At 26.3% G+C, this 16,158-nt stretch overlaps 1 protein-coding gene across 1 annotated transcript in view; it reads right to left on the bottom strand.

Annotated features, from left to right (window-relative positions):
- Positions 1-16,158, bottom strand: part of LOC126739779 (uncharacterized) — a 177,869-nt gene that overhangs the window by 26,798 nt on the left and 134,913 nt on the right. The window lies entirely within an intron of this gene.

Genomic DNA, 16,158 nt, shown 5'->3' with positions numbered 1-16,158 from the left:
TTACTAAAAAATATGAACAAAAGATCAATACTAATTCTTTTAAGTTAAATACAGTAGTGTTAACTTATGCGGGGTATATTGTACTATCAAAAAGATTTTTAGAAACTTTTAAAGCCTGAACAAACTTGTTCTTCAGAAAAAGATAAAACAGTTATAAAAACCAGGCCTTCTCTTGAATTAAGTTTAATGATCAGCGTAGTAAATCATGTATGTAAGAATATGTTAACTCATTTAGAAAATAAAAGTCTAGAGTGGACCAAATATGCAACGTTTCTCAAATGTTTATATTGGTAGTCCATCTTTTGCTGGAAATGTTTGTAAAACAATCTTAGATAAAGTTGATCTTTTATGGTCAAACCAACAAGTAAGCTGTTTAAAATACATGCAGTGTTTCCAAGATTAGTAATGTATATTAATTCGCGTTTTTGACTTGAACTTAATTCTAAATACGACAAATGCATTAAAAAGTTTCTTAGATTTAGAAATTAGTGTTATTCTAAAGGTGTATGCTGTAATATAAGAGGTTTCGTATTTTTAAAATAAAAAACAATGAGGCCTTGGATTTTGTAGTATTCAATCAACTGAATCAGTACATGCAGATTTAAAGAAAAGGCAAAAGCTCAAGTTACGGAAAATAATGAAAACTTTGCTGGGAAAATATTAGCCGCTGTGCAAGAATTCAATAGTCAGTATGTTTAATTTTGTTGTGTTTATTTTTGTACGTTTTTGATATTTTCATAAAAATTATCAAATATATCTTGTACTGCAAGTTTTAAAAGTTTAAAGTGACGCCCTCTTAAAATATTAAATCTATTAATGTTAATATGAAATTAATGCGATCAAATTAAATTTGTGCTATGCTATTATGCTAAGAGGTATATTACTATATATTCTTATAAAAAATATATATAAAAACTAAATAGTTTACATTTTTATGTTTTAAGAACGAATTAAATTTTTTTTTTTTTAAATTAGCTCCAAAAACGAGTTTAAGACAACGATCCTAAATAAGATATAGATAAGGAGAATGGATATAAATAAGAAAAATTCTAACATGATTCTCCTAATTTAAATAAAAAGTCAGTAAAAAAAACTATAAAACTCAAAATAAAAAGAATGTAAAACCAAAGCGTTGCATCCGAGAATACAAAAACATATACTTCTTTTTTCTAGCGAATTCGACGACTATACCCAGACGTGGTCTGGAAGGAAAATAAACGATAAAGCCAGAGTTTTTCGGCCATTGGTTATTCGAAAAGCGTTTCAACTCTTAGTTTTTCGCACGCCCGGATAAAAGCGCTTAGTTTGGCGTAATTAAAAGTTCGTTTGCATTTTTTTGTTATAAGACATTTTAATCGAAACTGGCTGTAATCAATATCATTGCTCGTAAAAGCTATATAATTTTAAGTGATTATATATTAAAAACATTTTTAAATTGATAATATAAAAACAAACTCTTCCCCTTTTTAGCATAAAAAAGTTAGCTTGGTCAAGGCAAAGTAGCACCAGTATAGAACTTTTCCTAAGCCGGAATTAATTTTTTAGGGAACGCGTTGACGTTTGACAAATCACACAGTTATTTAGCACAGAAAAAAACCAACGCGAACCGATGCCACAAAGAAAATTAAGAAGTTGTGGGTTTACTAAATAATGTGGTGACTGACAGATACTAGGAATTGCTTTTATTAAATCTGTAGAATAATGTTAAAAACTAAATTAATAATAAATAGTTCTTCTTGTATTATGGTCTAAAATAAAGTTTTGTAACGTATGCTTGGTACATTATCTTAACTATAAGGTTAAATACATACTTATTTTTACGTGTAAAGAATAAACTAATTAAAAGATTAAAAATACAGTAATTATGTTTTCCTATAGATTTTCAACTATCCAAGCCAAATTATTTATTATTAGTGCATAATTTAATTATGATGATGAAATTGCTATGATTTTTTTTTACATTCAAATTAAAGTAATTAATTTTACTAAAAAATTACAGTATTATATACCCATATATCATGATGCCTTGTGGTTATTTCCATTATAATTAAGAACAAATTTTTATTTTATTTTTAGTCTATTCAATAAAATTTTAATCGCTATTGAACTTTTTTAAATAAATAAATTTTTAGGTCACTTTTGATATTAGCTTAATACTGGTTTATCTATATTGTCTGGTAAGTAAACATATTATACAAATTCAATTATTAGTATAAGCAATTTCATTATTATTTTTTTACGTGTATTATATTTTTTATTTTTTATAATATTATCCCATCAATGAAAAACAAATTTATTCTTTTATCGTATTTTTGGTACAGTCGTGGCCTGTATGAATGTTCACATTTTTATGCATATATCGTGAAACCTACGGCCAAAGTATAATTTTAGTATATATTATAAGTATTGCAAGCTCCATACTCTTGGTAATGATAGCCGTAGTACCATCTGCGATCTTCTGCTTTAAGTACTCTTAAAATTTATACTTTTTTAATTATTCAATATATGCAGTAAATTTAAACTAATTGATACAAATACTATACAAATACACCTCAGTAACTGTATTTTTTTAAATTTTCTGCATTGGGACCTAAAATAAAGTGAATAAAAACTCATACGTTTAATTTTTGCACAAAAAGATAAAGATTACCACCAACCCTTTACATATTACATCTTACATTGATACTAAACTTATTTTCTAAGCGTGTATGTTTATTATAAATATTTACATATGATCGTGTTATCGTGAGCTACGTATTACCCTAAATAATGGCAACACCGCTTGGTTGCGGCTTGCAGGCGGCGGAATTTTGAACCGGGAGTCAGCAGATCTCACTTTCCTGTGTTATCGCACGTTGCATTAATAATTTTTGAGCGTTATTTTCACTATGGCTGCTTATACCCCTTCCGAAAGAGTTCAACTAATTAAATGGTTTTATGGAGGCAATTCGGCAGTACAATGTAGAGATTTTTTTTCAGTGACATTTGAGAATAGACCGATTCCATGTGCAAAAACGGTTTTAAATGTGGTTACAAATTTTGAGACATCTTTTTGTCTTCAAGATTGTAAAAAATGCCACACAAAACGTCAAGAACCACCTGTTGAAGTGGTCCAGGATTTAGAACGGCGGAAAGAAATGGTTTGCAGTACCCTAGAACTTAAGTCGATACGGTCCACTAGAAGTGTTGGAGAGGAACTGGGAATGAGCAATAAAACTGTTGCTCGTATCTGGAAAAAATATGGGTACAAATATTTTAAGTATTCAAAAACTCAGGAAATATTTCCTGATGACCAGTGGCGAAGAATGGAATTTTGTGAAACCATGATGGAAAAGGCAAATGAAAACGAATATTTTTTAAAAAATGATATGTTGTTAAGTTTGTTTATTAGAGTTTTATTTCTGATTTTTTATTATATTTTTATCAGAGTTGATATTTTATTTTTTATTAAAATAACGCTTTAATTTTCATTATGCAAAACACAGCATATTAAACATTTTAAGATTACAATTCTATGCGGGTTTTACACATTGTCATGTTTGTAAAACCCGCATTAGAATAAATATTTTAAAAATGCCTGGATTTTCGCGTAATATTTTGGGACATTTTGTCGCCAAACGACGCAACTCCCACGAAAGTCAGATGTTTACTAATCCCGTCCTCGTACACGCGCGACGTTGCAAAATTTCGCCTCTATGCGGTTTCCTATAAGTAACGAACGAAAACAGGATCTGTACATATAATAAAGACTGTGGTGAAGTGAGGTTATAAAAGCACCGCGATAGTTCCAATATGAATACCGCCATTTATCGATATTATCTTAATTTAAATAGTAATTGCATTACATTATTACATTGCACGTATTTATTTTATAATAATTCTGGAGAATAGATAAAACATTGAAGTAGATAAAACCATGTGATTCAGTTTAATTAGATCAAAAATAAAATAGTTGAGAAGCAGACACTCGCCGGCCGAAAAACAAAGCAGTTAACATTTTGTAGCTGTCATCCGTTTATTTACATAAATATTGGGCTTACTAAAAACTGTATTTAAATAAAAAATGTATAATACTATAACTCAAAACTGTATGTCATAATTTTTTTTGTTTTTTTACTATTTTGCTGTTGAAAAATGCTTGTGCTAAATGTAAATTATAAATAAATTAATTAACTGGATTAATAAAATTCTTGTCTTGGAGTGGTCAGCATTCCATTTAAATCCAATTCAGAATATTCAGAATAGGCCCGGGGAAGATTTAAGGTTTTTTTTAGCAAACTACCAATTTATGTGATATTGTATATAATATGTTAACTGCCTATTTTTGGTGCCGATAAATGTATAGATGGCCAAGAAAAAAGTAAGTATACTCATATAGTATAAGGGTATCTCAAAAAAATCTTTTAAAAGATTTCTTAAAAATTCTTAAAAGAATTTAAAAAAAAAATTTAATTTCCCCATTAAATGGGAATAAATATGTATGCAACTCCATTTCTTTAAGACCAATCTTGCTGCTTGAAATACTAAAAAAACTAATTATTTATAATGCATCAGATAATATATCCAAACTTCACTTGAATTGACTTAACTAAATCTTGACAAAATGGTGAATGTGCCGTGAGAATCTTTATTAATTAGTATTAGTAAAAGGACAAAATCGTAGCAAAAATGTTTTTCTTATTGTTTCTTTCGAGCAGTTAAGTTTTTTTTTCTTTTCTTATAAGTAATGTTTTTGTTTTGTTTTGTCAGTCTTCCAAATATAATATCAAAATCACCTTAGTTGCCTAGAAAAATACGAAAATTCATTTCTATGTTATTGGAGTGCATGTAAAGAATAAAAAATTAATGTGTGCTTTAAGGAACGTTATATAAGGAATTATATGTTGCGAGAAATAAAGGTAAGTTATATGATAAATGTGAGCAAAAATGAATTGTTACGCTGGACGATCAATCTGCTTATTATGAACCATTCATCCTGTAACACATTTAATGTACAAACCATTTTGAAGCCAAATGCATTTAGTAACCAAATAATAGATGAATTAATGTGTCTAACAAATAACCTATTCTTTAATGATTGTTTGATTGTAAGCGCAGATTTAAAAAAAAATTATTACACACACTATAACTATCCCTTGTTTAAAGATCTAAATCAAAAACTAAAAATGCCACACTAAATACAAACATTGCTTTGCTCTTAATTCCATTTATAAACATAATATAGAAGTTATTTATCGCATATATAAGTTATAACTTTTGGACAGATTGACTTTTGGCCAAATATTGTATAGTGATTTTAATGACGTAAAATTTTCTGATAACTTATTAAGCAATATTACAAATTGCTCTACTCATAACAAGACTAATGACAAGATATTTTGAAAACAATAGACAAATTTAGAATAACAAATGCACCAATTTAAAAGAAAAAATTATACAATATTAATTAGAAAATGTTAGATATAAAACCAATTTAAAACTGATCTTTTTTTACCAATGTAAACATTTAAACCGCATCGCAAGACCCAAGCTACTTTTTGTTGCTGTTTGCGGACTCGTGTTTTTGCTTGTTACAGTAATGCTATTTGCTTAGGACCTTAAGCCCAAACTTGTACACTGATTGGAATTTAATAGCTCTTGTTGGTTTTTTTGTAGACTTTTAGAGTAGAAACGCCTATTCTTGCATAATGTAGTGATTTATCTTCCCTTTAGACTGGTTTAAATTCTCAATATTAAAACGATAATTTTAAGTTATTGTCAGGATATTTTCTTGTGTTTATTCACTTGGTAATAATTAATATAAATTTGTTATTACCCTAAGCAGAAAGAGGTCCCCGATAATTTCTTCGTTAAAAACTTTTTGCCTTTTCAAAGGTCTGCCTAACGCGCCATAAAGTTTGGGTACTTTTTAGTTTGGAAGATACGAAAATTAATTAAACCTCTAAAGATTACTTGTTTATTATAAGTACGCTTTTCATTTGTGTTTACTTTGAGATTTTCTTTACATAAAATGAAACTTTACTTGTAAATATTACATTTTCTTTAGAAACAATTACTTTATTTTCGTTCTAGATGTTGTCCAAGCTGCTTGTTAAGGCTAATCATGTTTTTGCTTACAAGGAGATTTCTCAAGTATTAATCAATTTTCCCCTTGTTTTTGCTCTAATTAACCCTTTAAAGTTACTTGTTAACTTTAAAGGGACTAAATTCTTTGTAACAATGAAAATGTTATTTAATTTATTAGGGTATTTGAGATGAGTTACGTGCCTGACATTATACACATTTTGACTTATTTAAATTTTATTTATCTTTAACTTATTTGGATTTACTATTTCTGCCTAAATCTCCTTAAAATTTATTTATTTTTTTTCGTTATTTGACTTACTATATATAAAAAGTATTATAATCTTTTATGAAATTTTAGGTAAATATGGAAAACAATATTGAAAAGCATTACAGAAAAAATATATAAGTTTGTTTTTATTCAGCATTTGCCTTATCTCTTCCTTCATCGCATATATTGTGAAATGTTTCAGAATATTTTGGAATTTACGGCATAAATATTTGAATATTTATGAAAACTATGAATTTTTATTAATACTATAGCATAACTTAAATGGATCTAGTGCTTTTTTCATTATTCTTCTTTCTAACTAGAGAAGTTGCAACTGCATTATCATTTAATTACCGCATTATCTGCTTAGAATAAGGTAGTTATTATGCCTGATGTAGTTATTATATTTATTATATAAATATGTTGGATCTAAAATAAATTAGCACCTCAAAACATATTTAATTAAAGACAAAAATTGCCTCTTATATTTTTGTCCTGAAAATAATTGAATATATAAGTAAATATTAAAGTTATTCAAACTAAGTCGCTTGACTCATCGCATTTTTAATATTTTGTGTTAGCTTTTATATAGCATAATATAAATCACACTTGTTATTTATCTCTCTATTATTTTAGCCAGAAATTTGGAAATTAATTTTCCTAACCACGTCGTATCACATCTAATATAGGTTAAATATCTCTAGAGATTTCTAATTTCAATTATATAATCAAAGGACCCTTATGGCTGACCTTTTGAGAAGGGTATGTTCATTTCACTTGAAATCTAAGATATTTAAAGCTTTTAGGCTTCTAGTTATATGCTGCTGTTAGTTAAAAGCTTATGTCAAAGATAATAATATAAGAAAATAGAATTTAAACTACAAAAAATTAATAGTAAATATATGTTTAATTAAATACCTATAATTTATAATATTTGATACTACCAAACTAAACGTTACTAGACTTTTTGAATACAGGGCTAAACTGCGTGGAATATTTTTCTTCAATTGACAGTACAGTATTATGACATTTTAGTTTTAAATAAGATATTAATGGAAACAAGTGCTACTTAGTTCTGAAAAATTTACATATAAAAAAGGATTATTTCCATTATAGTGCTATTTGAAAATAATGGTTATGCGCCACATCATTAGTTTTATACTTATTTTGAATATCGATGTAAAGTATATAAGAAACCAATATCAGAATAATTTTCTCATGATTTTATAACTTGACATGAATTTAACATTTAACATAATTCATGGCCTTATTTTAAAAGTAAAAGATATAGATCTTTTAGCATTATGTGTCAAAGATTAGGTATTATTAGATATAATTAATATGGAATTATACCGAGTATTTAATTTAAAATAAGAGAACTAAGACAATTTCTAGTTAAATCGCAAGAAACAGAAAATAACTAAATCTAATAAAACATTTTTTACTTAATAAACCCCAATAAAAATTTTCATTTATTTAGCTTAAAAGATCGAAAATGCAATGCAAAAATTTGGCATTGCATTTTCGATCCCTATCCCTTTTATTAGTAAATCTTCTATAGCTCTTAAAAAACTTAATTTAGAAAAAAAAAGGTGGGTGGAACGGAAAATAATGTGTGGTTAAGTTACGTAACTTTCTTTTATTTAAGCTAAATGTCTAATATAAGCCAATCAATTTTTAAATATATAAAGTCTATTTTAACAGCAAAAGTTCATTATTTCCTAATTAATTCTTGGTAAATTATAATGTGAAATTTAATGCAAAGCCTTTAGGTCATCATAGCTGAAATAACTTTAATGTTTAAAAGACAAATGAAACGCAGATATCTAGATAACAGGAAGATGTTGACAAACAATACTCTACTAGTTTTAATTCTCAATGCATTAGTTTCACAAATTTAAATTAAATTTTACTTATCTTACACATCTCCTGCAGGTTTAGGAAAAAAACATTAAAGTATCATTTAATTACTAAACATATTTGGTTTACATTATAATATGTTAAATATATTTACTATTACCAAAATAGTGACACAACTATATTCTGACCTAGATTAAGTTTGCTTTTGTAGTAAAAATCGTTCATTTTACTAAGATCATCAATTTGTTTATCATTTGCTCACTATAAATTGTTTAAGTATATTAATGTGATATTTAAATAAGCAGCTACTAAGGTCTTTTTGAATTGCTTCTTATCCAAAACTTCCTATTTTTTCCTAATTTTATTATAAAAGTACATTATCTACTCTCTTTGATGTTTACGAGTTAGTATACAGGTATCCAAAATTTGAGAGTGACCATTGAGATCCTAGAAACCATAAATGCTACAAGTTTAGGTAAATTGTGACGAAGTAGTGTAATTGAATGAATATTTTATTTACCCTTTAAAATTATTAAAAAATTGAAATATTTTTATAGCTAAAAAAATGAAATATTAATTTTGTTTTATTTTTCCCAACGTTATTTTAGACAATATTAAAAAATTTATTGCACATATACGAACACTGGGCATATCGACATATGTACATTATGATAAAAATGTGAAAACAATAATAATTTTTATAGTTTTTGTACAGTTTTGGTGACAATTTATAGAATAGTTTATTTAGGATTCTAATACGTTTAGTTTAGTAGTTTAGCTTATAGGCTCTAGTTCTTAGAACTTAATCTTGTTCGTCGGTCCCATTTATACCCCAATTTAGTCTAGTAAGGTTTCTTTATTGTATTACTTTATTTTACGTACTTGATTACTTTGACAATAGTTTTATTCTAAAATTGTTGATCTATGTAAGCTAAAACAATAAAAATAGCGAGCATTTTAAAATTATCCCATGGGTCTTAAAAATATAATAAAATCTAAGAAACAAGAAAAGTAAACATAAAAAAAAATAAAAATTTCTACAAGAAAAGAAATACTATTTAATATGATACCAATATAAAATTATTAATTATAAGTTATTGATAATCCCTTAATCCATTTAAATATAATTACTTTAACTATTAATAAAAAAGTTAAAAACCGGTCTTTAATTCCTGTTTTCTTTTTAATATTTTCGAAAATAATCAGATTTTTTATATTTCTAAACAGCAATATACTAAATATCAAATTACACAATTTTGCTTTACTCTAATCTTATATGGTTATCACCCTTAAACTTGGGACACTCTGGAGTGTTAATAAAAAAACCAATTAAAAGAGCACGAAAATATTCAGGATTATTTTTTTTTAGAATCGTTGAGAAGGTTTACTTAAAGGCCACTTAACTTTCGTAAACTTTTGCCATAAATATATTTTTTACTTTTTATAGCTTTAAACAGTTTTTGAAATTGTTTAATGGTATTGTTAATTCGGTATGCAAGAGGTACAGTAGTTTATGTTTAAATTAAAGTATATAATTATTTTAAATTAGGTTCGTGACTTCGTACAAAAAATATATATTCCTCCTATATTCTTATCGGAAATAATTACCATTGGAAAACGACAACAATAAGAGTTAATTTCACAAATAAAATCAGACTTGTATTGTCCCTCTGGGTTGGGGTCAAATAAATAAAAAAAAATGCCGACTGGGAATTTACTAATAAGATGAAAAAGCCTTGCACCAGCAGAGATAAAAGGATTATTCTCTGCCCTTTTTTAGGGTTTGACGATTATTGTTGGACGTGGCCAGCAAGATAAATAAAGAGCGAAACAATTCCAAATTCCATGTGAGTTCAGCGGTAAAAATAATCTTTGGTAAATAAAAAAAAACGTATATTGAAGTTTAGCTGAACTTGGCAATTTTAATTCTAAACGCAATAAAGTATAAATATGGATACAGCTAATAATTCTAATATATTTGGAATTAAATTGTCAGCACTTTTATGTTTAAATTTTGCTGTTTGTTTATTCAGCTACACGCTGGTCAAAAGCTGTTTAAATTAAAAATAATGCCCAAACATTCGCCTGATGACTAAATATAAAGGTCGATGCAGTACTGTTATCTTTATGTTAATCAAACGAACTTTTTTTGCTCTGATTAGTTTTGTTTTGATCCAGTTTTAATTAACTAGAATTCTAATGCGAGATATAACGAGTTTAGCGAAGCAAAAGAGACAATTTAAAAATTGATAAAAAATATAATGGAATAATAAATTATTCAACGTAATAATTAATTTTTAAGTTAATATGATACAGCTGAAGATAGTTAAATATTTTCAATTTCCTGTTTGTGACCCAATATCTTCAATATTGCGGTTGTTGGGTGGGGTCAGAAATAAAACAGAAACCTGTTTACTTAAATGTCGACGTTTTGACTTATATTGAGTCATCCTCAGGACACTGAAATGGATTCAAGTAATCACAGAGATAAAACAAAGTAATTTCAAGTACATAAAAAACACTATTAAAATAAATGTTCTTTACGTGTACAAAAATTAAAACAACAAAAAACAAAAACTACGACACAATTAAAATTACATTCAGGTACAATCTTTTACATTATTATTTCCGTTTTAGCTAACAGAAGCACAAATACTCTATTTTTTCAGAATTTCTAACAAAACCTTTTCCAAGAAGAAAAAATTAAAATTTTTCTGGACAGATTATATTACAATTATCTAAGAAAGCAAGTAATAATCACAGCTCTAGCAAAAAAAAAGCTTTTTATATATATTTAAAAAAGTCTTGGCCTAATATTAGATTTAAAAAAATGATTATTATAAAAATAATGAAATAGTTATTAAAAATTAATTGACTAGCTAAATTTGAAGCAACGTAAAAACGCGTGGCTTATAAATACCCTTATGAATAATTTATATAACCTTTGTAATTACGGAGTGTTTAGTTAGAGGTACTTTTCCTTTTTTTCTGGAACTCAGCTACCTTACAATTATATTCTTATCTCTTTATTAATATTTCTTTCCAAAAACTGGTTGCATTATATTTATATTTCAATCCCACGGTCAGAGTTACTTAAAAGCTCTTTAATATATAATACAAAAAAATGGACACGTATCTGCCATTTCAAATAAAGTCCATATTACCTTTTCCCGCTTTTTTTAAGGTTTTGAAATCAAATTTGCCGGAGAGCATTATATGCACTTAACAACTTTTTTATCTAATAAAATATACAAAACATTAATATTTTTCTTTTAATTTTCGATTTTATCAATTGTTTTACTTTACTAGGATAATAAACTATAATTATATTTTGTATTTTATTGTACAAAGTTTTATAGTATGTATTATTATGTATATTTGGTATTGTGTATTCTAATATTTTTTTTATATTTTTAATATTTTACTAGCTTCCTATAAAAAAATTTCTAAAAATTATTACTGTCTGTAAGATTCATTTAAGATAAACTGTTGAAATAGCATAAAACACATATAAAAAATACTGGTCCACTAAGCATTCTATTAAATAAAGATGTATTCAGCTCTAGCGAAGAATCTAAAAACATTGTTTAATTATTAACACTAACTAAAGATTCGTTGATTCTAAAACCTTTACCAAATTATATATGTATAATGTATAAATATCCTAAAAATATAAACCACGATCTTTCTCAAACGGACCTGCAACTATTTTCATTTAATGAGATATATGATATACGAAGAAGCTTTGTAAGAAGCCTGTTCAACCATAGATAACCGAAAAAAAAGCAAAAACAATCAATTAGAATGCAACGAAAAGTTATATTGAACGACGAAGCATATTATTAAACACATAAACTTAATAAGTGTAGTACCAACAGAAGATGGCAACGAATACGTAAATTTACATTTTTTAAAACAAATGATTTACCTAAGCAGTTTAAAGATGTGTATAGATTATATAGCTTTTTTGTTTACATTTTTGTCAAAAATTGAAAAAATAATATAAACTCTTGTTTAAAATCCCAGCCTTTGGAAATTTTTGAAATGACTTAAGTGATTAAAAACACAGAAAATAAAGTATTTGGTCCGGATGTTTCTTATTGATCTGTGTTGTCTCTATATACGTGAATATATTACACACATATTAAAGGAGTGTGTAAGAGCGAACAATTTTTGTAATTTCTGAAAGCAAGCTATCGTGATGCCTCTCCCTAAAATTATTAATCTCACATAGTAAAATAATTATACTCTGTGGAATATATTGGAGCCACTTCTAATACCACAATCTATATACATCGTACTTTCCTCAGGATTTTTGATACTGTAGATATTTTTACCATCCCAATATCACAGAGCTATTAATTAGGTTAATGCAGATCTGAAGGTACTTCTATATATATGTAATAAACATATGTTAAAACTGAATCCTCAAAAGTGAAAAGTAATCTTCTTTAGTAATTCAAAAAATATTTCTGATATACAAATCTTGGGTGTTATCTATAAGTATTGATAAACAACTACTTAAAATTGTTAATAACGGTTATTGCTTGGATCTATTTCTTGACTTACAATATTTTAAAATTTTTTAATTACAGATTTTACATACTTTAAAGATCTTTTTGTGCCTAAAAGGAATCCTATTCTCACGAAAATTTCCTGGATACAAATACCGAACAGGAGGTTTGTGACTTTTCATATTTTAATTATTGTGATATATGGACAATGTCAATGATATTAATAGTCACAATATGCAGATAATTCAAAGAATGAGGGACCTGTGCAGTTGTTATATTTTTGGTATGAGAAGATGGACCAGAGTTCTAAAATAATCAACTAGCTAAACAAGTTTAATAGAATAAAACTACACTTCATCTTATTATTTTAGACAATTTAAAAAAAAATGTTTTATCACTGCTCATTAGTGCTCATACAGCTTTCAGACAAATATCCATAATTTAAATCTGCGAAGAAATACATTAGCATTTCCAACAAACACAAATATCAACTATTTTAGAAATCGTGTTCTTCAAACATTTGCCGATATATTTTTGACATCACAATATTCTTTTGGTGATTATTATTAAACTATACTTTTTTTCTTTCGTAACTATTAAACGTTATTATTACTGTGTTGAATATTGCAACGAAGATTCGTTATTCATTTATGAAAATCTCTTTTCTGGTGTCATCTTTCTTATGTCAGTGTCTTATTCTGGGTCGCTCTGGTTTATTTAGATGTTTTGAAAAGACATCGAAAATTCAGGCTGGCTTTAAGTGAAAGATATCTTTGCTGAAATAGTTTTCTGGTAAAGTTGTGAACCATAATGATCTTCATGAACGGGTTACAGAACTGCGATCTTAAGGAAAGTGTAAAACTTTTGTAGTATGTTCAATTTTTAAATTATCTAATTTCAATGCAAAACATACACCAAATCACTTAAATCAGCAATTTAAGGCCGAATTATAACTAAATCAACTGAACTTTATTATACTCAATATGCATATCAATAGCCCAATCTAGATCAAAACTAATTGCTTATTTGTAATGTGGTTTAATTTGTATTCAAGGGACAATTAAAATTTATATGGGTCATAAAAGGGCGCTCGGTTGACGCCATGACGTGAATTTTAATTTCCTATATATTTTACAATGCCATTTATTCAAAATTATAACAGAGTAATAAGTATATTGTTTTGTGTTCAATGACTGGCCGTTGGCACAGGAATTAATTTTCGAATTGACTGGATAAAATTGATAAGTTAAATGTTTGCGGTCGCCGTAATGGAGTTTATATTTAAATATTGTTTAGTATTTTGTAAATAATAATAAATTTTATATTAATTTTGTACAATAAATTTAATTTTATGTTAAATTGAGAAGAGCTGTAGTACTTTTTATTTAGTTTACGTATAGGATAGCGTAAGTAATGTATATAATACAATAGTGATTTAGTATAGTGATATAGAGTAAATTCCTTAATTAACCAATTTTTATTATCAAAATATCTTTTATAAAAGTGAACTTTAGTAATTTCTAGGCCACGCAAATGTTATAGTTATTTTTAACAACATATTTTTCAAAAAATTTACAAATAAAAGAAATACTATTTAAAAATTACTTAATTACTTAGGTAGTTCCTTTGAGTGGTAATATAAAGGATGAGGAGAAAAAGATGAGAACTATATCTTAATTGGTTTATGTTAGAGTTGCGCTTAGTTTCACTTTAATTATTTTTTAAATTACTTATTGCAGGAAAATAGTAAAATATTACAAAAAATCTTAAAGTAATTAATTACTTTCAACAGCTACGCATAGGGTTTATTTTTATGAAAAGAAGCCTTTAATTGTTTACAAAAAAATTTCCCAGAAATTGTTGAAAATAGTATATTAAGATTTTAGGGCATAGGTGCAAAATAAGTATCAAAAAAAAATTGTATTTTTAAAACCACGTGATACATCCCTAAAAGTTTACAAAAATTAAATAACCTCTTAGAAAATTAAATTTTTGAGTGCCTATTTAAATAGTCAAAATAAATCATCAAATAAAATGGTATTTTTTCTTCTTTGCTGAAATGCTGATTTTCATGTTATTTTTCTAGTTTATTCCAATCATTAGTAGGATCTGAGGTGCATTTTCATAAACAAACTATAATTTAAATATACCACTAAACAATAATTTCCAAAAATTTTTATCAAATAAATTAGGGATCTCTTTCATTGGGAAAATTTATCATTTATGATAGTATTTAAATTTTAACGTAAGAAAGTTTTATCACCTTATTAATTGTTTTATATTTAAGTGGTTAATAAAATAAATGGTATAGTTATATTTATTCCGAGATAATACTATCTAAAAATGTATATGCGGCTTATAGCATTTTTCTTTTGATAATTTTCATCCCCATTAATCTTGATATCCCTTGCATTAAAAAAAACAAATTAGTAAATAATATATAATATATTATTTTATTGACTACTATTTATAGCGAAGTTTAGTCTAATTTTATTTTTATATTATAGTTTTAGCTTATTGACATCAAAACATGTTTCATTACATTTTTATTTAATTTTTATTTACTTATGGTTTTTACATGAAGAATTGTCAATTAGGAAGGATAGAATTTTGAAACTATAATTGAGACTAAAGAGAAAAATATTTTTTAGATTTTAAAAACTTTAGTTTTTATTTCTATATTAAAATGATAAAATAGTATTTTTGTTGAAATTTGTAAACCGACCATCTCGAATTAACAATTTTAACTTTTTATCACTAATCAGTTTTACCAATAACTAAAACTCTATATTTAACTCTTGATACGTGTTTTGCTTAGGATATTAGTATATTTAATAGAAGAGCAAAATTCCGTAATATTAAATTTTGTTCATAATGTTTTTGTACCCAGTAGTATCAATTTTAAGGAAATATGAAACTATAATATTAATTTAATTAATTAATTTTTATTAATAATTATAAGTAAGGAACTATATAATTCATAAGTAATGATATATTACACTATAGGGGTCAAAATTTGAGATGAATAAAACATCCATAAATACCACTTTAAATAAAACATTTTTGCTCTTGTATGTTAATCAATTCAGCTTTTATTGGTACGATTGAATATACAATTTTTTCCTACTTGTAAACGGATTTTGACATATCACAATAAGGTTATATAAAGGTCATTTACAAAAGACTATTAAATTTAAAATTTAACTTCCCATTGCACATCTGAATTTTAGTGTTCTTTAGGAAAGTTATTAGGAGTGGTTTGTTTTAAATTGAAATCACTGTATAATTATTGTACATAATTTAAAACAGGAACAACAAGTAGATCCAATAAATACCGATTTTGTAAAGGTGTAAGGTTTTTTTAGACAAATTAATTTATATGTTCAGAGAGCCTTCTGTTTTAATTGGAGAGTCTACTTGTTGTAGTACACAAGTGGCAAAAATCAATAT

Source organism: Anthonomus grandis, chromosome 8 (assembly GCF_022605725.1).
Source record: "Anthonomus grandis grandis chromosome 8, icAntGran1.3, whole genome shotgun sequence".
Lineage (NCBI taxonomy): Eukaryota > Metazoa > Arthropoda > Insecta > Coleoptera > Curculionidae > Anthonomus > Anthonomus grandis.
This window is presented reverse-complemented; position numbering and strand designations above follow the sequence as displayed.